Genomic DNA, 23260 nt, shown 5'->3' with positions numbered 1-23260 from the left:
TGCCGTACACTCGTCACATTCTGTGGATTTCATTGACTCTTCGTCTTTCTCCTCCGTCGGTGTTACGACGTACCATTTGCTACTCACTTTGTGCCTTGGACTGATTTTTGTTCCACGGTGCATGCCGAGCTCGACAACGTACCTTCTCGTGCAAACCTAATTACATAAAAGGTATATCTGTCAGGTTATGGATGTGGAAAATGTAGATCCTTATTGACGTTAATGAATAAACAATTTCGGTACACTCTACTGGGTATAAAGAAGTACATGGAAAACACAATTAATGAAGCAGACTGCGATTGAAGTTGATTGTGAGGTTATAATGCACTTTCGAGAACTTGACGTAAAATATCAAAAATTTTTACGAGTCATACATATGTGATAAGAATCCACAATTTATCGACCAAATACCATAAATTAGTCCAACATGATGATGTAACTCAACCAACGTGTCATGACTTACCTGCCCGCTTAAGTCCGCGTCACAAACTTTGCCACAATGCCAACATCAATTTTTGGCACATTGTTCGAGGCTGCCTTTTGGAAACCAATGTCGGTCATAATTTCGCAAAAACTCTACTTATACAAAGATACGAAGGAAAAATTTTTGAACTATTTGGATGGCATGTAAACAGCATCTGCTCAAACCGCCATCGTGGCTCTGGGACGAGCTAGTGGAATTTATGGGGAATTTTAAATGTGGCCAATCAGCTTCTCAACAGGACTGTTCAGTTTTCGCCACCAGATACGTTCACATAAATTTGGTACGGGCGAGCGCCTTTCGATGTCATTTAATGTCGTTTATACTCTTAGTAGCATTCGTCGATTCCGCGGGTCAATTATACAAAATGGGCAATCGTATTTATCACTGATTTGTACATCTATTTCCATATACATCAAAAAGTCTACCGTTTGGCGACAATGAAAATTCTTGATCAAACTGACGATTTCGACGATGTAGGAAACAATAGAACTGGTATAATTCGGCTCTCCGTCCATCGATCGTATTGACACAGGGCTCAATTGAAAGCTCTAAGAAACTGTAAACGTATGAAACTTTCCAAACGACGAAATTCATAACGAGAGGGGACGAATATGTGATAATATTTAGTTCTATTGCCGGTAAAAGATAGTACGTTCGGTTCGTTCCGGTTTAATTATTTTTCAAATGAACTTCAAGACATGAACGCCAAAAAATTATACCGAAAACAATTGCACAGTGTTTAAAAAAAATTTCAATGCCTCTCCAGAAATTTCTTGTATTCCAAAAAATTTTTTGCTCATGCCAGGATAGAAGTAACGACTGATGAAAATTTTACTAACCACTGCCGAGAACATTCGAAAGATGGGCGATCTCTCCGCGATGTAAAACCACAATTTCGCGAGAAGAAGGCGGCGAGCACACACACACTGAATAATTTTCTTCGATCTACAAATAAGCTCGATTCCAGGGAAGATGGATGGCCGCTCGAATCTGCCGAGGCACGTGTGGATATAATTGGAAATTCATTGCGTCGTCGCTTCGAGTGAATCCCGCGGTATGAGGTACAGTAAAGCTTTGCAGCTTGCGCTGTGCAGGATTTAGTTGTCTTCGGTTATCGGACTGGAAACAGAGAAACGACTTGAGCGAAGCAATTATACCGCCTCGTCTATTACAATAGACGAGAGCTGCTCAACTCGCCGCTTAGACAGGCTGCCTGCATGCTATTCGAAGCCTCGCAAATCTCGAGTGAATTTTTTCGTACGCGAACCAATTGCATTCAGACTGTGCTAACGATCCGCTTATTTGAAAGGTGACCTCACGCGATTACGGAAGCTTACGAAGCTCGAAAACCTTCAGGGGGTTTTGATGACCGGGGTTTGAGAGTTCGAATCGATTCCAGTGATGCGGGAAAGTTGAAATACTACCCAGGGTGTGAGTTGACATGCCTAGAAGCGAATTCGAGAGAATCAAAGAATCAAGAATCAAAAACTTGAAACTTGACCGACTTTCTATACGTTCAAATGACTTAGGGTAGATTATTAATCAGCCCATTGATTCACAATACTTCGAAACGATTCAAATCACTCCGCGACTCTTTATGGAATAAAAACTGCACGTCCTGGGAGTTTAAACGTCTGAAGGTGAATTTTAATCCAATGAAAGCACTTCACGGATAAGACTTTTAGCAAGTTCAAACACCTGGAAGTGTAATTTCATAAATGGATTAAAGACACTTTACGAATAAAGACTTTTAATGACTTCGGATGTCTTCAAGTAAATGATTCCGATGAATTCAAGTTACTTCGTAAACTGGAGAAACTTTCAGCAAGTCCAAACGCTTGGGAATGAATTCTCACGAATTCAAGTTACTTTATGGACTTAAAAGACTTCCAGCATGTTCAAATACCTGGAAGTGAATTCTAATGAATTCAAGTCACTTCATAGATCCAAAGGACTCTTACAAGAAACACCAGTTTAGTGTCCCTCTTATAATTTGTTGTAATTGATGTACATATATTGCGAAACATTGAAAACTAAATGACATGTTTTTTTTTCATCGGCGGAATAACTGCTTAAAGGGGTGAAAACGATCCCTAAAGGTGAAGACCCAATGGGTTGGCTTCTTGACGCGTTTGGTGTATTTGAATGAAACCAACGCTGGAATGTTTCTATCGACAAATGAAACATTTCAGCGTTGGTTTTATTCAACTATATTAAGCACTTCTGTCCGTCACTGAAAAAACATCCCATTGGATTGCCTATTGTTGCCCGATTACCGATATTTGGGAGTCGTTTGCAGCCCTTTAAAACGTTTTTCGCAGAAAATACGTGTCTTTCAGTTTCAATGTCCTACAACATACATGAGTTGCAATAGAATCAGTGAGACAAAATCCAGGATTTAGTCGACGCTTTTAACAACTCTTACCCCAGACTTAACTTCACAGATGAGTTAAAAAAGAACAGACAGATTAGATTTTTGGATACCGTAATTAATTATCAATGATAATGGGAAAACAATAACCAATTGGTATCAAAAGAATACGTGGTCAGGCGGATATATTCATTTCAATTCCCATAAATATCTCTGCTATAAAAGAAATGTTGCCGTACCATTATTTGACAGAAGCATCTTATTATGTCATAAAAATTTCACAAAGTAAAATTTAAAAATGATCAGTCATACTTTAGTCAAAAATGGGTATTCCAACAAATTAATCCACAAAATCCAAAGGGTGAATAAATGCTACAACAGCTAAGAATTTTTGAACTTGGCAATCCTAATGGACAACAACAACAACAACATATCAGGATCCATCCCCTTGGTAAATGGACTCTCTCGAAATATAAAACACATTTCAAATAATGAAAACATCAATATCACATACAAAATCCAAAACACTCTCCACTCTTTTTTCACACCGATTAAAACAATTCGCGCTTAAACCTCAATTAGGTCGAATTGATAAACTTTGACACGGCATTTCACGCGAACGGTAAATCCTAGAAGGTTCAAACTTGGAGAACTTTTTAATCATAGCACAAACTACAAGAGATACAAATTTCAGAAAAATCGACTTTTTCACGTCCCGTTCACGTTTTTATAACTTGGTTGACTTGCCCAATTGAATTCGAGCGATTTTGAATATCCAAAAGATATTCGACGAATCCCATTTGCTTAGAATTTGTGATCTTCGCGGGACCGCAAATGGATAGAACATAATTCAAGCGTCTGAATAACTAATTGCTTTACACCAAAACTACTAACTAAAACAACTCTTCAACTTCTGGCGACTCGAAAGAATTTCTAACGCCTTTAGCCAACGGCTAAGCGGTCTTCTAATTTCAAACCCCATAACGGTTCGTCTCTTCGGTTTGGAATTGGAATCAAATGTACATAAAATCTATTCAACCGGGACTAGACATTCCCGTATCATTACACGCTTCGACTTGATTATGTCAATTCCGTCGATGATATCCCGACTTTGACGCCTAACGAGGGGTTAGAGTTGAATCGGTTCGCTCGACGGATTCCTCATTTCCATGTTTTGGCCCCCGGAGAGGCCAAGGGCGTGAATCCTGCGGCCGAAAGGACGCCCTGAAAACGGCACGTGCCGCATTATTGTCCCGAGGGATAACGCCGGCCACTCTAAGGATCATTTGACCGCTACGCGAGACTCGGAGTTCCAGTCATCAAGATCCACGGGAACTGAACCGGGTGTCCATGATGAGGATGTTGTCATACTTGTCTGAGAGAGAGAGAGAGAGAGAGAGAGAGAGAGAAATTTTCGAAACAAGGAAACACTTCTCGCACACTAAATAATTCCTTTTTTTTAAGTAAACGAATTTTTTTGCTCTCCCTGATTTCTTTGGTTCGATTACAGCTTTGTTTCATTTGAATAAGGCGCGCTAGAATCCGGTAAACTTATTGTCGAAAGGATGAATGCTATAGTTGTTTGATTAAATGTTTATCTTCTAGCAACAAATAAATATTGGCCAAGGACTATTCAGATAATTTGAGGCGTATTGAATCTTCAAAATATTTACGCGATTCAAATCGAAAAATTTTAACACGAGTAAATATTATTCAAGTAAAGCGATTATTTCGGAGATTCAAAGAACTCGAATTATTTAAATAATCCTCAGCCAATATTTACTTTTTGACAGAAAGGACAAATTGAATCGAACAACCAATGCATTGATCTTAGTGAATTGATTGCATTCTAGTGCGTCCTCTTTGAATCAAACGAACAATTAATTAATTAAAACATACCAGGGAGAACAAGTAGATATCATGTATATTTATTTCAATACCAGTAACTATTTTCCGGTGACTGAATTTTTCGTAACCCTGGATCAGGAATCTACTCAGGAAAAATTAAACGTCAATTTCAGGATGTTTACGATTCGTGCCACGGAGTTAGTATTTTTTGTCGAGAAAATCGAGTCGACGGTTGTTAAAAAAAAAATAAAAAAAATAAAAAAAATGGTTAAATTGAATTATTAAAAATTGCGCGTTCGATGAGTATTGCAAAATCAGTGCGAAAATTCCGAAAAATTCAGAGAACTCGAGTTGCAGTTAGGAATGTTTCAGAATACTGTGTTTATTCTTAAGCAGGAGAAACTTCTTGGACTGAAATACGGCGTGAGCCGTTTCAAATGTTATTTACTTACGATAGAATTGTCTGAAATTCGTGAAACTTTCACAAGATTCTTCATATAAAAACTAATCAATGGTTTATTTTTTGGATTACTGGCATCATCTTTAGCGAAGGTAAATTTCGGTAAACTTAAAGTTTTCAACGTTACGTGTATCGCAACATCGCGTTGCAAAAATATCAATCGTTAGGCACAAACGAATTTGAAATAAATGAAAATTTGACCAAGACCAAACAAGTGATAAATCATATTTCGTATATAAAATATGCAGCTAACCTTCAACGGCAGAGAAAAAAAGATAAAAGGATTGGAATAAAATGGAATGAAAATATCTCGTATACGGTAGATTATAAATGATGCGTGCGATTTCAGACCCTTTCAGGATTTACAGCCGTATTGCTGTGTATATATCAAATTTACCTCAAGTTCCACGGCTTTTTGTTCTTCCATGCGTTTTACGTCTCGTTCTCGATTGCTAAACTGTACGATTTTTAGTGGAATAAAAAACCATTTTTGCACACCCTCAAAAATGTTTAGAAACTGTTTTTTCACAATTACAATTCAAATACCCTTGAAGATTATACCTGATGTTATGTACAACATCGAGATTTTACAGAAAGTTTCAGATATTCTAAGAATTTGATTCAAGGAATTGAAATTCCAAGGTAAATTTTTCACAGAAATTGTAAATAACATTCGTTCAAAAAATGTTTCGAGCAATCAACGATTTAGAGAGAGTTAGACAGCAAATCAGAGTTGTTCGGTTTTCAAAGTGTTTAAGAATATTGTATGAAAATAGTCAGAAATATTCTTTCACCGGGACAATGATACACATGTGAAAAAACCTCTCTCTTTCTTGCCAAAGATTGACTACTCGAAAATCGAAGCTTTGTTTCTCCGCTCTTTTTTTTCCTCGAGATAAATCCTGCAGGTTTCAATTTCGTAACGGAAAATAAGAGTCGGTTAGAAATATGTGGTAGTATTTCACACCGTTTGCAGTTGACCAGGTTATAAAACAGGTAAATTCAATTACACGACGGAAAAGCCGCGTACATTTACTGCTTGTAATCCAATTTTCCGCACAGCACAGAGGCTGCACCGGCAGTTTCCATCCACGAACCGTCATGCGGTACTTGTTGTTAGTCAAACCCGATGGACGGAAAATCTGGCGCATAGAAATTTAGCACCCTCGCAAGTACGATAAATCAATTCGACGAAGGACGATGAAAATTTTACTTCTTGGTGAGAAACAAAATTGAAATCATAAACTCGGAATTGAAGAAGATACTTGTGATTTGGAGAGAGGAAAAAAAAAATGGGTTGATCCGTGAATATCTGTAAACGACCCAGCTAAAAAATTTATATTCTTCTGCAATTTCGATAAATCGTAAAAATCCAGCAAGTATTCGACATTTAAATAGTAGCTTTAATTCTCGAGAAATACGTTTTTGATCTTAGAACTTTGACTGGATTGATTTTCGCAATCGAATTTTTACCGTCTCTTTATGACGGGAAAAATAACGTGACTCGAGATATTTTTTAATGTAGAAAAGTTTAATTTTTCCAAATATGGTTTCCATTTTAGGCTAAATCCCCAGAAAACGTAAAAAATAGTACATTATGTAACGAGGGAATAATCGACTTTTATTCCTGTGTTACATAAAGGACTTTATTTGCGTCTTAATTCTCGCCACATTATTGACTTGAAAATGAAAGAAGAGAAGATCCAAACAATGCAAACAAGCAGTGCATGGATTTAGGTTGGCGGAAGTCAAGAAACGGGAACGGGTAATAAATTTTTGTAAAAATATTATTTGTCCATCGCGATGCGTTGCGCTGTTCAAAACTAAGGTTAGCGACAAAGGTCGCTAAAACGCTGCAACACAAGCGCCAAATACAGGCCAGACCGAAGAATCATATTATAGTAAATCGAATAAATTGAACAGCACGCGCTTCTCTCTACTTCCTGTTACACGTTTCCGTCACATTCACGAAATTAGTCCCATCAACTGCCACATACCGAGAGCTAAGGTGTTACACGTCAATTTAATATGAGGTCATATTTCCCGCACATGCGGGAGAAAAGTGCTACTTTTTCTCCGCAGATGAGGGAGAAAAGTTAAGAGGGAATTATGTGCCACTTTTGTCCGACTTTTCAGGTAAAAAATAAACACATTTCATTAGTTGAACATTGTATTTTTTCTATGCTCCCCAATTTTTATCGCAGAGCTGCAAATTCTCGTCTGAAGCTTCACGGTTTTTCAAAATGGATATTGAATTTTTTTTGGAAACCGGTAGCAAAAGCGATCTTGGAGAAAGGTACAGTTGACTTTATACAGCGTAGCATTTTTTTCTTTTGAGTTTGTAGAACCACATATATCGCTGTACATAAATGCGAATAAAGGAAAAACTTATGTTTTCACAAGAAATTTTCATTCCTCCTTGGGAATTGGCTTGAGGAAAAAGTTCAGAGTGAATTGAAAAGAAGAACGATGTCAAACAATCGACGGATAATACGGAGTGAAATACGAAAAATACGTCTGATCGCGAGTCGATTTGAAGCCGGTTATCCCGTTTTCAAAGACGGAGAGAGAAAGAGAGAGAGAGAGTGAGTGAGCGAGGCGGGGGGAGGAGGGAAGACGCGCAGACAGATTTCACAAACTTTATTTGTGATAACGGGAACTGAGCTTTTTTGTATATCTAATCTTCTATAGAAATCAGTTTCGTTTTGCTTTTCGGTGGGAGTTGTTGACGGGCAAAGAGACGAGATGAGAAGAAGAGAAGGAAAGGACAGGAGCAGGGAGAAAAGTAGAGCGGCTGCTTTGTCATATTGCGACAATGTAAAGGAAAGCTCTCGGCTTGCGTTTGTGTGTATAATACGTATATATTATTTTACACATACACATACACAACGCACACACTTTATATATCCACCTGTCTTGTTGTGCACAGTGCATTTTGCGAACCAGACAAGATGTCATTTTGTACCTACATACTACAGATGTTAAACTGTCCAATACATGTAGGTACATAACTTATCGTAGGTATATACGTCTTTGTCCCGTCTGTACTTGTTTTTTTTTTTTTTAATTTTTGTTGTAATTTTTTATCGCAGAGATGAGATTTTGCAAGATGGTTATGATAAGTAATTGTAAAATTCTGAAAGATAAGAATAAATTTAATTATTGGAGAAAGAGAAGGAACAACAGTATCTGGCATACTTCCTAAAGTCAGAATAATAATACGTGTTTTGAACTTCTTATTGCGAGGAATATAAAATGTTTACAAAGACGGTATCGTTGTTGTTGAATGCATGAGTTGCATTTGTATTCGACAACTATCTACATGGATAAAAGTTATGATACCCTGTCAAAACATTTCGCTTCATCACAATCTCACCCCTAGATCTGCGACATCGACGTAGAATTTTGATCGAGATGTCATGGAATGCTCTATATACATTTATATATACCTATAAAGAACTGGAGAGATAATCGAATATGTTTCGTGAGAAGACGGGCGGGAGGAGAAGGGACGAAGCTAACTCATTCGATTCCCGTTTTACGCCTGATTGCGAGAAATAATTTCGGCGAGATAATAATTCGGCTAGAAATCCGTGGCATTTAGTTCTTCTTCCGATAATATGTTCAAATATACAGATATTGTTTCATTCTCAAATCAATTTGAAATAATTCAAAGAAATATCAAAAGACTTCTGACTGTACATCGACAAATTTTTAAATTATTCTAAAAATCGTTTCATGAACTGTGAGAAACTTCTACCTATACCTACTTATCAAATCTAATTTCTCATTATATTCTAGTTACTTTTACATACCTTACGAACAATTTCAGATATCTCAACAGATTTTTTTCAAAAGTTTTTGAATAATGGACACTAATATTGACAAAAATTTCACAAAATTCGCCATTTTGAATGAAACAAAAAACTATCTAGCGCTTTTTTCAAAACGTGTCGATCATCATTAACAGCCTTTGATGGTGATTTATTTTCGATAAGTTTCGAATGTGAACACTGAATTCTTTGAAGTTTTCAGAATATAATACGATGAAGAACAATCAAGAGTGTGTGAGATATTCGTCAAAGTTATCGGATAATATATTTGTTCAAAAATAGTGGGTCGGAAATTTTTCGGTATACGAGACGATTCGGCGTACAACATTTTATTTGTAACAGCTTTCACGAATTCATCCTTCGGACGTGCGAGACTATCGTGTCATCGCTTTAATACCTTCGTCTTACAGAGAAGCTCGCCGCCATGCCCTGAAACGACTCAGACGAAATTGGAGTAGAAATACGTGCTTGAGACGTCTGCGAATTTTTTTTTTCCACGTTATGAAAATTCTTATCAGTGGAGGAGTAGCTTGGCTAGTTCCTTTCGAAGATTATTCAAACGTGTGTAATACTCGGAACGTCTTTCTTTCCCAGGCTTAGTAATTTGAAAGCTGTCTTGTCTTTCAATCGATGAAAGCCTAGGTTTTTTACAACAACTTTACACTCGTATTGATATATATTTGGTTTATTAAAGAAATAAAAGAAACGAAATCAAAATCTTCGGACTACGAATAGACGTCTTCAACGTTAAATACGATTTCATCGTTTAAACATCGTAATTAACAAAAAATCGTAGCATAGAATATTGAAAACTGTTTCAATCGTTTCCGAATACTTCTGGACGTCTTTCAGGCGTCTGTAAGACGTGACGTGAATTTCATTCCTAATCATACCGTTGAGTTAAATTGTGAATTAAAGCGAGTTAGAAGTGAATTGATACGTTGGGTAGTTGCCAGGTTATTTTGGAGGTTAGGTAAACTCGAAAAGTCGTTTGAAAAGCGCGTCGGTGACTCGCGCAAATGTCCGAGATAAGAAAATGAGATTGTCGGCGGTGTTTGGAATCGCCGAATACGCAATGAAACAAAATGGGTGACGGAAAGCAAACGCGAAGAGAACGAGAAATGAATCAGCGGATAGGCGTACTTCCGAAGCTTCTCTGATGTATTTTTTGAAGAAATAAACTCCGCTATGCTCTGTCTACTCCATCAGTCCCGTCGCCTTAGGGTTGGTAACCCGGGCAAAACAAAACAGACACGCGATCCTCTTTAAGACTCAGTAAAGCAGACGACACCGACCCAAACTCAGATGTCAAATAAAACAATTTCGAAACTCGCAGATCTGTCAGAGCTTTTCTAAGGTTTTCAGCGTGTCGTTGAATTTAAAAAAATTTTGACTGTAGAAATAATTGCGAATCTTGCATTTTCGTCATTCCTGACTAAATTTTCAACTTTTCATCACAACATTAAACACTGTAGGTAACAAAGAGTTGTAAAACGTCTTTCGTTGGTCACGACGAAGTCCTTCAGACATTTAGAGAAGAAAACGAACGGGTTGCAAATATTGCCGTAAAGACGTGTCGTCCTCTTTAAGGTATATTTCAGGACGTGTCTTGATGCTGAGACACATCATTTTCAAGATCAAGATTACGACTTAGCAATCATACGGTATCCTAATTTGACCTGATTATTATAGAATGGTAAATTGACAACCTTGATTCAATTTTCAGAATTCAAAATTCCAACTTATAAATCGTTCGGCTTTGATTTGAATTTTTTTTTCCAAGATCAAATCATCAAAATTACTCCAGCAGATTTTTTATATTCAAATTCGATTTTTTTTTTTTGGACTTTTACGATTTAAAACTTGTACAGATAAAACTCTTCCAAGCTAGATATTATTCTACTTTGCTTTTTTTATTTTCCGTTTTCTCGTGAATAAAAAATACAAAATAAGCCTCACCGTTTAAACAGCAATGAAAATACTTACAGTCTGACGCCAAGGTGTCGTTTGGCTTTTCCCTCGGAGCGCAGGTATCTTTACATTAGAATTTAACAAAATGCCTTCATTCCTCCGACAAAAATAAAAATCAGGCAATCGTCATACATCTAAGACGCGCGTTTCTCTGTTCCTTTTCTCAAATCAATACCGATTATTCATAATATCAATAGTTGGGCAAAAATTTAAGTGATACATTAGTTTAAATCTCAAAAATTCATTATTGTTACCGTCCCGTCGCGCAGCGGATAACTTCCCATTGTTATTATTATTGTCATCAGTTTTGTTGTATTTCATTTTAAATTTAATCATAACTATACGCGATGATTATGATTCGCGATGTCTCACATTAAAATCGTCCTTCCCGCTTTTACTTCTGTTATCATTATTCTTATTGTTATTCCTAATCATTACACTTGAGCGTTGCAGCACTTCCGCTCACCACCATTGTTGCCATCTGTCTGACACCTCGATCGGAAAACTCTTGGATAACCGACCATCGCAGTGTCAAAGCGCGTCTGGAGTGCCGAGTGAAAATTTTTTTTCCTTACCCCGGGCAAATTATGTATACGAAAATAAAAAAAACGATATCGCGGAAATTGAACGTTCGGACAAATCAAAAAATACCCGTCTAACCAAGTGTCTATCTATTTACTTAGACATGTCTATGAAGCATAGTTGGATCTGCTGAATTTCCCCGGGTTGGAAAAAAACGGCGTTCGAACAAATTAAAAAAATATCCGTCCAACTAAGTGTCTATCTATTTACTTAGACACGTCTATGAAGTACAGTTAGACCTGCTGAGTTTCCCCGGGGTGGAAAAAAAAAAACGGCGTTTCGGGGTGTTGGAAAAAGATTTCTTGCAACGTTCGGACGAGTATGTCGAGCGGGGGAAGTTTCAGGGGTAGGTGAAGGGGGGAGGATGGAGGATCGTGTCGCGGTTTCGTTGCTCCGCAGGAACACACGTGGTGGGTCCGGACGACGTGCGTACTATGAGCGTGGGTGTTAGCGTACAACTGAATTCTCGGCCTCGGTGCTACCCCTCACGCCCCCCCCCCCCCCCCCCCCCCCACCCTCCCCCGCCCCCTCTCGGAGAACCCTACGAGCCCTCGTCGCCACGCCGCTGCGCTCGACGGGGCGCGAGTTTGCGCCTTGAGAACCGCAACCCCGACTCTGCCTCTGCAGGGTCGCCTGCCTCACGTCCCGTCCACGACTCATGTACGCGGATATTTTCGCCTCCTTTGGCCATCCCAGACGGAGTTGCGTCCCGTCCCGGAGTACGCAAACCGGATTTATACCCAAACCTCTGTCCACGATTCTCGTAGATGCGCATCAGTGTAAGCCGGCCTGTATCATACTCGTAATCCCCTCGGACGGAGAATATTCCTGTCTTCGTACAGTAATTTTGGCGTTGTTTTTTTTTTTTTTTTTTACTTGTACCCACGATTCGTACAAGTATTGATCTAAATTTATTGACCACACGAAAAATAACTTTTATGCTATCGTTGTACGGTATTTACTTGGTTTATATTCGTAATGAAATCGAATTCGTTTCGAATTTTGTTTTTTTCTGCGGAAACGACGACGTACGTTTTTTTTCGAATTTAGACAAGCTTACGGGTATAAATACTTGAGATGCAAAGTTGAGGAGAAGAGTCCGCATATCAATATGGACGTTGGTGTGGAAATCAAAATGGCCGCCGCTTTGGCACGCCTGGAAAAGTATTTCGGCTGTAGGATTGTTGCCACTTCTTGAAACGCACCGATGTTATTTTCAGTGCCAATAGTACGACAGCAAAAACAATTTCGTTTCGATTTCACCTTTAAACAAGCCTTGAACGTTGAGCAACGGCACTGCGATAATCATGGACAAAATCTCACGATATTCAGTATTTGTGACGAATGCACTTAGGATTTATATTATCTCAGCTTTCAGGTCCCAGCAGAAATGGATACCGTAGCGGATAATGGAGGCACGGATTCGTGATCGAATCGACAATGCTGCTACTTTTTAATGTTGGGTTAGGTTATCGGTTGGGTTAGTTTGCAATCCAGGCTCAAACAGGGAGTAGCCTGGTATCCTATGGTATTTATTCAAAAAAAAAAAAATCTCAACAATCAGACAGAACAGGATTTTGAAATACTGCGGAGATACACGTAGAAAAGCATAAAGAGTAGCTGATTTAATATACAGTCCGTGAAATCGATTCGATATCCTGGAGAGGTTGGATATTGTAACTACGTTCTATAGAAGATACGGAACTAGGATCGACGTTGACAACGACGCGTGTCCTTTCGCTGCTGTATCTCTCCCTCTCCCACATCCCCTAACCGTAGCCCCAACTTTTCACTCTCTTCCCTGCGTTCAAGAGACTATACAGTTCGCGGATTTATTCTCATCGCAAGAAATGATGCGCGTCAGAATTCACGAAGAGTTGTAAGCTCCACCAGCACAGCTTATACATCTCGGAGAAATATCGACGGCTTTTTTTTTTATCGGAATCCACTGCCTGACGTTTCCTTCAATCTTTGAATGGCAGCCGTAAAAACGAACTTGGCACAAGCTCCCGAGCACTAAATTATTTCTACTTTCCCTATTTTAGTTTTATTTTTACAATGGTTTATCTATATGGTAAATATTCTTTGTTCATTTTTATTCAAAGCTGTAACTATTTCTGTTACTAAGACTTTTAGAGTTATAATTATTCAGATTTCGACACCGGTTTTAATTATTTACAATTGTTGGTAGAGCTGATTTCTCCTCGTCCGGCAGCTTTCATCACGAAATTCGAATATATTTCAGCCATTGCCGATGCTGTTGCTAAGGCTGCTGTTTTTTAGTGGTTTCGTTTTTCACTAATTTTCATTTAATTAGCTTGGAATTTTACGAGACGATGAGCGTAAAAAAAGTGAAAAGATCGACATCCAGCTTGATCAGATGGGTAACACAGGGCTGCGAAATATAACTTTTAATTTCCTCCTTAAGTAATAATGTTTTTTTTTATTTTGTGTTTAAAATTGTTGAATTAAAATATAGCGCTAGTTTTTTACAGCACATCAAGATTTATTTTCATGCAAGATACGCATATTCATAGATTTTTGAACAATTTTTATGAAAAAATAAAGTATAAAGAATATGAAACTGAATGTTTAGATACAAAATGAATAGCATCAGTTTTAAACAAGACTCAAGAGTCTAGATAATTCTAGTAGTACTAAGAAAAATGAAAGGAAATTCTGAGAAAATTTACGTGATAGAATTTTTTAACAACAAATTATGGTCTTGCGTTATTTAGACATCGAATAATCGAATATTTTCGGGATAGATTATGAAACGACCTGCTGAACCAAAAAGTAATTGTTCAACTCTAAAATGTAATCTGGAATTAGAAAATTTTCAATTTTTCTGAAAGAATCACTTTTTTGAAACACTATTCACCCCAAAATTTTTTCGTTTTCAAGATATCATGGAAGCTATAGTTCTTGAAGGAAATGAAAAAAAATTGACAACGAATAATCATCCTCTCTTATTTGATACTCGACTGATTATCATTTTCAAAACAGGCTTTCTTTTTATCACTGAACAAATTTGGAAATTGACAAAATGCACGTAGTAAAACAGGATCAAAGTAATTTGTAGAAATGCTTCGTTTCAAAATATTTAAATCAAATTAGAATTTGATCGATTTGGCGCGGAATGTCCCAAACATTCGTGCAAAATGCGATTCAACAAATTCTTGTAATGATTTCTCGTCATCCGAACTTGTCGCTAACATCCATCGCACTACTTTAAAGTCCGTCTCTCTCGGACGTAAATCTGAAGAATAGAGGTACATCAAACTTTTATGATTAGAATCCCGCCGCCGTTCCTGTATCGACTCAATTCAGAAGCTGAGCTTATTGGAACTGCCGATCATCGCGTACATACATTATGGATGACATACATACTGCATACGAACCATGCGAAGTTACAAGACCAGATGTCACCGTTCAATATACATGTGTATATATATTTATATCATATATGATCCGAGTTTGCGATTCGATATATATACATATCCATATGTAATAATGTAGGTATCTGAAAATACATGGCTTCGCAAAAAAAAAAAAATGTGAGTCGTTCCGAATTCTTAATTTTTAGCCCTGTTAAAACACTTCCGAAATTTGTATTCCGCTTTTGTATGTGAATTTATTCTTTCTTTGGATCTACAAAAAAAAAAAAAAAAATGCTGTGATGCCATTCTTTTTAAGTGTGCATCAAGCCAAGTGAGAGCGAATGATCTGGAAATCTGCAATCTTTTAGAAGCGTCGCAACGAAACAAAAGTAATAAATAAAAATAATGATAGAAAAAAATGAAAATGAAAGGTTTTGCATGAACAAGATTGAGCCGATACTAAAAAAATTGTAACTTTTTAAATAATGTTATGATGTTTTTAACTAAATTAATCTTTACATTTTGATTCCAAATCCCTCCCTCATTTTGTTCTCATTTCGAGCTTACTTCTGAAGTCCAGATCTGCTGACGTTTCTGTATAATGATTATATACCCTAGCTTATACTTTTCGAGGATAAAATCTTGGGGAGAGAGAAAAAAACGAATAATGGTACCGCTTAGAGAAAACTAGGTAATAAATTATGCGCCAAGCGCCCCTCTCCTAAAATCCTACCCCAACCCATTTCTCTTTACGCCACTCTTTCTCTCTTTTTTCTCTCATTCTCTCTTCAACCCTTAGAGAGCAGAGAATTCGGTGAACAAGACTTGACACAGGGGTTGGCAAGCCAATGTTTTCAAAAGATAAGTAAGCACAAGTCTGCGCAGAAAGAGAAAGAGAGTGAGAGAGAGGGGGGGGGGGGGGTAGGATTTCGTTTTGCAGCTTCATCATATAACGTACTAGAGTTTTATTTCGTCTGTACTAAATAAAAGAAAGTATATAAATGAAAAATAAAAATAAAAACGGCGACCGTCTGACTCATCAAGCCAATTAAAAATTTTCATGTGGTTTTTTCTCAACATGAATTCTCAGCTGTATCGGAAATTACACCAAATTTTTGCCGCCATTTCCTTTAATCGATTCATAATATAATCATATTATTTATGGAACTGAAGGTTTTACATTCTTTCAGACGTTCTTTTTTTTTTATCACATTCACCCGTCTCGAGGCTAATTTATTGATAGGATTAGTCTATTCACATATATAGCATTTACTATAAAAACATTCTACGGGCGTGGAAAAGAAGAAGAGAACAAAAAAAGTAAGAAGTTGCGACAAAATTAAAGGACATAATGGTCTCGACGTGAATGTCTGTAAGCTCAACTGAGATGCCCCGTTTGTATATCTATACACGTATTGTGTATCACGTGTCACATGTGGTTCGTTTATGCATCGACGTACTGATAATTGAGCAAACGAAAGTCCGGTCACGTAACCAATTTATGCTAAACCAATTAAACGTCAGAGCTTTTGTTTGATTCGACACCATTGACAGAATTAATATTGTACCTGATACTGTTTACCACATATTCAATAGAAATATGGGATGAAGTTACACCTTCCTCTCTTTTACTCTATTCATCTCTGTCTCAGAATTCAGCATGTTTGCAAAAACTATCCAGTACAACAAATTCAACAGGATGTAGATTCCAAGCGATCCGCGACGGAAAATGTAAACATAAAGAAATCAATAAAAGTAAAGATTTTTCACGTATAATTAAAGAGTTTGTAAGTAAGATCTATGTGTATATCCATTGTTTACATAATCTAGTTCGATAAAAGATTCAAGGAACTGAAAAGTCAGCCCATTTTTGAGTGTATTGGTAATAGCTAAACGTACCATATGTACACTTGGGGACAATGAATCTGAGACTTCTAATTTTTTCCACTAGACAGTTACGTTGGCAACACAGAGAAACCTACAGCGCCACAGTCGGCTGAACGCGAAACAAACTCAATCTCAATAAACATAACATAATCCATGACCGTCGAATCTAACCTTAGAATACCGCAGAGATAATGACTTGTTGACACGTCATTAAATTCGACAGTCATGTGTTATGTTATGTTTATTGAGATTGAGTTTGTTTCGCGTTCGGCCGACTGTGGCGCTGTGAGTTTCTCTGCGTTGCCAACATAATTGTCTGGTGTAAAAAATTGGTCGCCTCACATTCATTGTCCCCGAGTGTACTATAATTTATCTAACGCACCTTGTTCAGGTTGAATAAACATGTTTAACTGTATACGATCACCTGTATCAATTTACTTCTTTTCTCCCAACCTATCTACATACCCTATGCATTCTATGCCCATTTTTTCCCCACGTTTCGAATGTCACCCAATTGTGTAGTGTTCTTGTTACTTCCCTCCCTCTTTTACCGACTGCGATAAAAGAGTGAAATAGAGTTGCATAAGATTTCCCTGGAATATAAGAAGCGTCGGGATCGTTAGCTGGTCAGGTACCTCCCAGTTGAATTACCACCAGGAATTACCATAATAGGGATTATGATAATATAATAAAGGCTTTACTTTTATCACGTAATCGGTTTAAGCCGTCAGCTTCTCTCTCTCCCTCTCTCTCTCTCTCTCTCTCTCTCTTTTGCAAACTCATCCAATGTCTTCAGTCCTTTGCTCTTTTTTTTGTCGCCCCTCATCCCTATCTGTCTTTTTTTTTAACGTGCCTTAAGCTCTTGATGGATATTTTTCGTACTACATGACGCGACCTATTTTGCTTTACACATACCGACTCAGTCGTCACTGCCACTTTCTGATCCCTGCGTTCTACGCTTTCAGTCCTGTTCACCTTTTCCCAAAAAAATAATAGCAGATCCATGACGAGAAAAACGTTCAGCTGTCGACTAAGAATCATTCAACGTAATACCGAAATTTAAGCAACGTTCTCTAAATAACTCTTATAAACTTCGATCCCGTAAAACGTTGTTACGATTTGTCGATCGAATTCGCCAATGAAACTATGGGTCATTCGAATTTCAGGGAAATGAATTTTCATCCCAGAATTTCACGTAGAGTCGTTCCTTACAACGATTTCGAAATTCGGCAAGCAATTGCTTCTGTGTTTTGTGTTTTTTTCCGATTTCTTTAAGCGATGCACGGTGGAAAGTGAAAGAAAAAATAAATAAAAATGTTCGATTTGAATCTTTCGTCTGAATAATTGGAAAATGCATGATCAGATTCCGGACATCCTACGGCTATTGTATGCGAAATTTTCGAGCGCCTCTCGAACCAGTGTCGGAATGCCAGCGCCCCGCTGGCGCCAGACAGGCTGGGGGAATTTTATTCGACTAGACTAGCTGGCGACGCTAAAGCTTCCCGGCAGTCTGCAGCCGAAACTCCCGGCTGGGAGGATAATATCGATCGGTCCTTCCAAAACCGAAATCCTAATTCCAACTCCTGCCCCCCAACATGAACGCCGCACTGAGGCCCGGTGTCACAGGCTCCGCGTGAGTGAAAATATCTGCATGAAATTAATTTGTTTCCTCTGTTTTTGCGCGGAATTTCTCATCGCTCGTCGATTTTCATATCGACTTATTTCTTTTGCCCAGCCTGACATTTTTCTGGTAGAAAACTGTTGCGTGTTTCACCGTTTTTCGTTTTGTCCTGGCTCATTTCACTCCACTTATTTTTTTGTCGTTATTTGTTTAACAAACTTGAAAGAATCTTACGCAAAGACAGAGCGACAAACCAATCTTATAAACCTTGTTGCGAAACGATTATTAAACTTTTTGGTGTTTATCGTCGTCGTCCCTCGCGGGATTAAAAAAGGAAAACAAATAAGAAAAAAGAGGGTGAAAAAAATTCAATTTGTATCAGGATAACTCTGTGGAGATGAGGAACTTTGCTTAAACAGGACTGAGAGAATTTGCCGGGGTCGACTTCAACAGTTCAGATGTATTAAAAGTTTACTTGCTCAAATTTAAAGAGGATGGCTTTTATACAGGGTGTCCCGATTCAACTTACACAGCTGAATTAGTCAACACATTGCAAGACGGTCAAAAAATAGTTCAAATAAAAGTTGCTGGGTATCAAGAGGATGACCCAACTATAACATTCACCTTGGCTTTGACCTTTATTTTTAAGGTAATTTGAAGGTCAACTTCCGTTTTTTGAATGAAAACCCCTATTTTTGAATTCGGATTCCAAATGAGAAGAAAATCCCACACTGAGATAGGTATCCACGTTATCGGCCAAAGCGAGTTCTAGGGCTTATTTAAAAGCAAAATTTATCATCGTCCAAATTTGATTTTTAAATGACTCTTTTGGAATCCGAGATCAAAAGTAGGGTTTTTATTTGATAAACACAAGTTGACCCTCAAATAACCTTAAAAATGAAGATCAATGCCGCAGTGATGTTCATAGTTGGGTCAGTCCCTTAATAACCAACAACTTTTCTTTTAACCATTTTTTGACTATCTTGCAACGTTTTGAGTTATTCAGATGTGTAAGTTAAAATGGGATACCCTGTATGGATATCGCAATCTTGCATTTATACCAGACAAGATGCCACGCATGATAAAATATTGGTTTTAGCTCGGTGAAAAATAATCCGGCCCAATTTTCGTTTGCCCAATCAGTCTTTGTCAATGAAATATAATTTTTTAGAAAATGATAGAAAAAGTCTGCAATTGTGGCCAGATTTTTTAAGTCACTAGGTTCCAAGCACGGAAACACATCAACTAAACTTTAGGAAAACGGGGCAAAACGTTACCCTAGAAAAAGAAATTCAACTTGTTCATTTTCTTTCCGTTGATCGATAACTTGTAGAATTTTTTCAGAGCTTTGTTTTGCCCCGCTTTGATAATTATTGCAAAATGACGGTACAAGGGAGAAATTAAAGGTTCAGGTCCCGTTAAATCAATCAAGGTTTCAAAAATTATGTGAACGCGATTAAAACACCGAGTCCGTCACCTTCGTCTCTAAGGATATTGGAACGTCGTCAGTTCACGGGGCGATTTGAACGCGGCAGTGATGAGGCTCACGATCAGCGTTACGGTCAGCCAGACGGTCGGCAGCGACGCGAAACGGACGAAAGTGACGGTCGTAAGTGAAAACAGCGGATAATACGACGGACGGACAAAGCAGCGCGCGAAACGAGTAGAAAGAGTCGGTGACTGCTCAGCCGGAGAAATTCTCGACCGCCAGGCGGCGCGGATTAATCGGATGGGAACAGAAGAAAATTAAATGAAGAGCTGATACCGCGAAACCAATCAGCTTATTTTCAATTAGCCATTTAATGTCTGTGTGCCGGTAACTCTAATGGAATTAATTTTTTTACCGACATTCGTTCACCTTACTTTAATGTATCGTGGAGACATTTTTTCCATCTTGATCAGAGATTCTTCTTTTCTCTTATCACGGATAAAAAAGTTTCTTTATCGCGTCGATCGACTTTGGCTTCTGGAATGACAACCAAAACTAACACTTGAATATAATGAAAAAGTAACTCTGCGGTAAGATTTATCAACGGTATTTAACAATCTACGTTTCCGAATTTGAGAATCGTAATGGATTATTAATTGATGGTAAATAATTTTCGGTTTACTCACTTTTAATCTTATTGAACAAAAACGAATGTGAGTGATTTCGAAACGGGAAAAACGAGACTGGATGAAACCTGATAACGGATAGAAAATAATTAAAGGTCATTATTGCACAGAGTTTGTAAATGATATGGATGCTGTGCGTGCGGTAGACCAAGCATCTGTTGCATGATATGGAATTGATATGCGAGAGCCGGTGTTACAGCTGCAGTTGTGGCGAGCGAGATTATTAATTTTCCGCACGTGCGTGAAGTCTTTCCAGCGTTCCTCAGGCTAGGTATTTCATAAGTAATATGCACATAGGGTATTCGATGTCAATTCTACAAACGTTTAGCATCGAGTTTATCGAGTCGTTTTTTTTTTTTTTGTTTTTCTATGGCACACACTAAAAAGAGAAATTGTTTTCCATACAAGTAAACGGTATATACTTGATTTCCCTTATTTTTTTTTATTCGATTAATCATTTGTTGGATTCGAATGAGACGTACTAAAATTTAACAAATTTACTAACAATAATAACAATGCGAAGCTTATTTGATTTAATTGTTCTTTTCAAACAACTAGCGAATATTGGATGTTTATTTTATTATTAGCTTTATATTGCTATGTATCAGCAATTATTTTTCAATATATAGTCCGAACTCTGAAACGCCCTCAAAATATTTTCTAGACTTTATCTTTTACCTATTATTTATTGCCATCTCGTTTTTCGGGTTTAACATCCGATGCCTGCGTCTGAACGTTACGTGGAAACATATTCCAATAATTTGCAAGATTTCCAAAAATTCTTTCTGATTTTACTGATCCAATATTGAGGACTTTAATTTTTTTGTCTTCCACATCAAGAAAATAAAATACGTATTTGCATTTTTATACTCGTTCGAAAATATCATTTGTAAACAACAGATACAGATAAAAATAACTGCACGGGTCGTGTTTAATGAATTCTATATTTTCTAAAATCAATTCACCGAGTCATAAAAAAAAATATTTACATTTTTAGCGAAGACTTAGAATTACCGTTGGTGTTATGATTGTTGAATCGTGAGTGATGAAGAGGAAATCGACGAAACATTAGTTTTCTTAATTTAGGCTACAGACTTTTTTGAAGAAAAAATTTGAAGTGTGTTTATGGTTGGAAGAATTGTGTAGATAACTAATTAATTGAATTTGACATTTTTTTCACCATTTATAGTGTGTAATTTCTTTTCCGCCTCGCATGCCCATAACTTTCATCCATTCGGAAAACCGCGATGTAGTGGATCATGTATTCGTCATATACAAGCAGTAGAGATAGAGATCGAAACAACCCTATAGACTCCAGTACCGCCAACCCTCGTGTTATGAATTTAAATTGCTCCGAAGCGAGGCGCCTAGCTCACAGCTATAATAACATTTTTCAAGCATAAGAATTGTACGAGAAACGGACGCTCTTCAATTTCATATTCAGATGTTTATTTTTCACGCAACAAGCCCGAATATCAGAAAAAAAAAAAAATGTAACACAGAATATTTTTTTTTAATTTTCATAACACTCGCCGAGTAAACGATAAAGGAGTAAAAATGCGCGTACAATTTGTATTCATTCTACAACCAATATCAGTTATACTGTAATAACCATGACTGCAAAATTGTCGTTATTTCCCGAGTTTTTTTTTCGTTGTACCCTTCGTTTTTTGCGTTCTCTGCGCCCTTCATTTTCTGGTATCTTCAGCCGAGCAGAGAGCGGCGAGCGTATAAGTAGAAGCCCTAAATTACCGGGTTTGAAGAACGAGGGAAGGAGGAGAGGGGGGAATATAAAAATAAATAAGAAAAAAAAAAAGAAAGAGGAAAAAACTTTTTTCCAGCTCTCTTATATCGTCTTTATTGCGCGCTGGAAGACGCAACGCGAGTTTGGCGGCGGGTCGCCGGCAAAGTCGACGTAAATTTAAAGCCCAAACTTTTCCCCATCTTCTTAAGACTTCTTCGTCTTACCCATATTCCTTAATTCTTTCAAATTCTTAGGATCCAAAATTACTTACAAAGGCACTCGCGTTACTTCTTCAACGAAGTCAATATCCCTGAAACCTGTACGCATTTTGCAAAAAATTGTCTGACGAGGGATAAAAAATGATTAGGACTGATATTTGCCGTGTTCGCGAAAAAATTGTTACTCGCAATCACGATGAATTATGTATTATTTATTTTCAATTTACTAATTCGTCATTGCTTTATTGAAAACTACTTACTGTTTACTTTACTTGTCAATACAGAGTTTGAAAAAATATATTCAATAACGTTCGTTCGGAATAAGCAAAAAAAGGAGTTGGAGTAATTTTCCTGAACTTTCCAGTTGAAAACAAATAAACGAATGAATGGAAAAATAGGAATTCATTATCTTTTTTCAAAAGTGATAGATTTCCAGTTTTGAAAACTTTCATCGAAATCGGTTTATTAAATACGAATAATACTGTCTAAGCTGGGCCCGTGCGCATTAGTTACAACATGGAACGAAGGTAAAAAATAAGAATGGAGTTTACGTCACCAACGGTTAATCCCATCTTTTGCACTACGTGTTATCATAAATCCAATCCCCCGTATCCTACATAGTAGTCGATAAATTACAAGCATGCAGAAGTACGTGTTTTGTCGCCGAGGCTATGGTTTAATCGCGACTTATTTATGGTGGGAGAAAATGGTTCGTACCATGGTACGTAACTGTACTTTATTTTTTC

At 37.5% G+C, this 23260-nt stretch overlaps 1 protein-coding gene across 6 annotated transcripts in view; it reads right to left on the bottom strand.

The window, feature by feature from the left end:
* The window catches only part of LOC124219364 (atrial natriuretic peptide-converting enzyme), a 113631-nt gene that overhangs the window by 50613 nt on the left and 39758 nt on the right, over positions 1-23260 (bottom strand). Inside the window, exon 1 of one of the 6 annotated variants that reach the window (XR_011177175.1) lies at positions 10983-11487. The exons of the other annotated variants lie outside the window; for them this stretch is intronic. The gene's annotated coding sequence lies outside the window, so the exon portion shown is untranslated. Of the gene's footprint in view, positions 1-10982; positions 11488-23260 lie in introns of those variants that run through there. 6 annotated transcript variants of the gene reach the window in all.

This window comes from Neodiprion pinetum, chromosome 5 (assembly GCF_021155775.2).
Source record: "Neodiprion pinetum isolate iyNeoPine1 chromosome 5, iyNeoPine1.2, whole genome shotgun sequence".
NCBI classification, from domain to species: Eukaryota; Metazoa; Arthropoda; class Insecta; order Hymenoptera; family Diprionidae; genus Neodiprion; species Neodiprion pinetum.
Note: the sequence above shows the minus strand (reverse complement) of the source record. Positions and strands in the feature narration are given on the sequence as shown.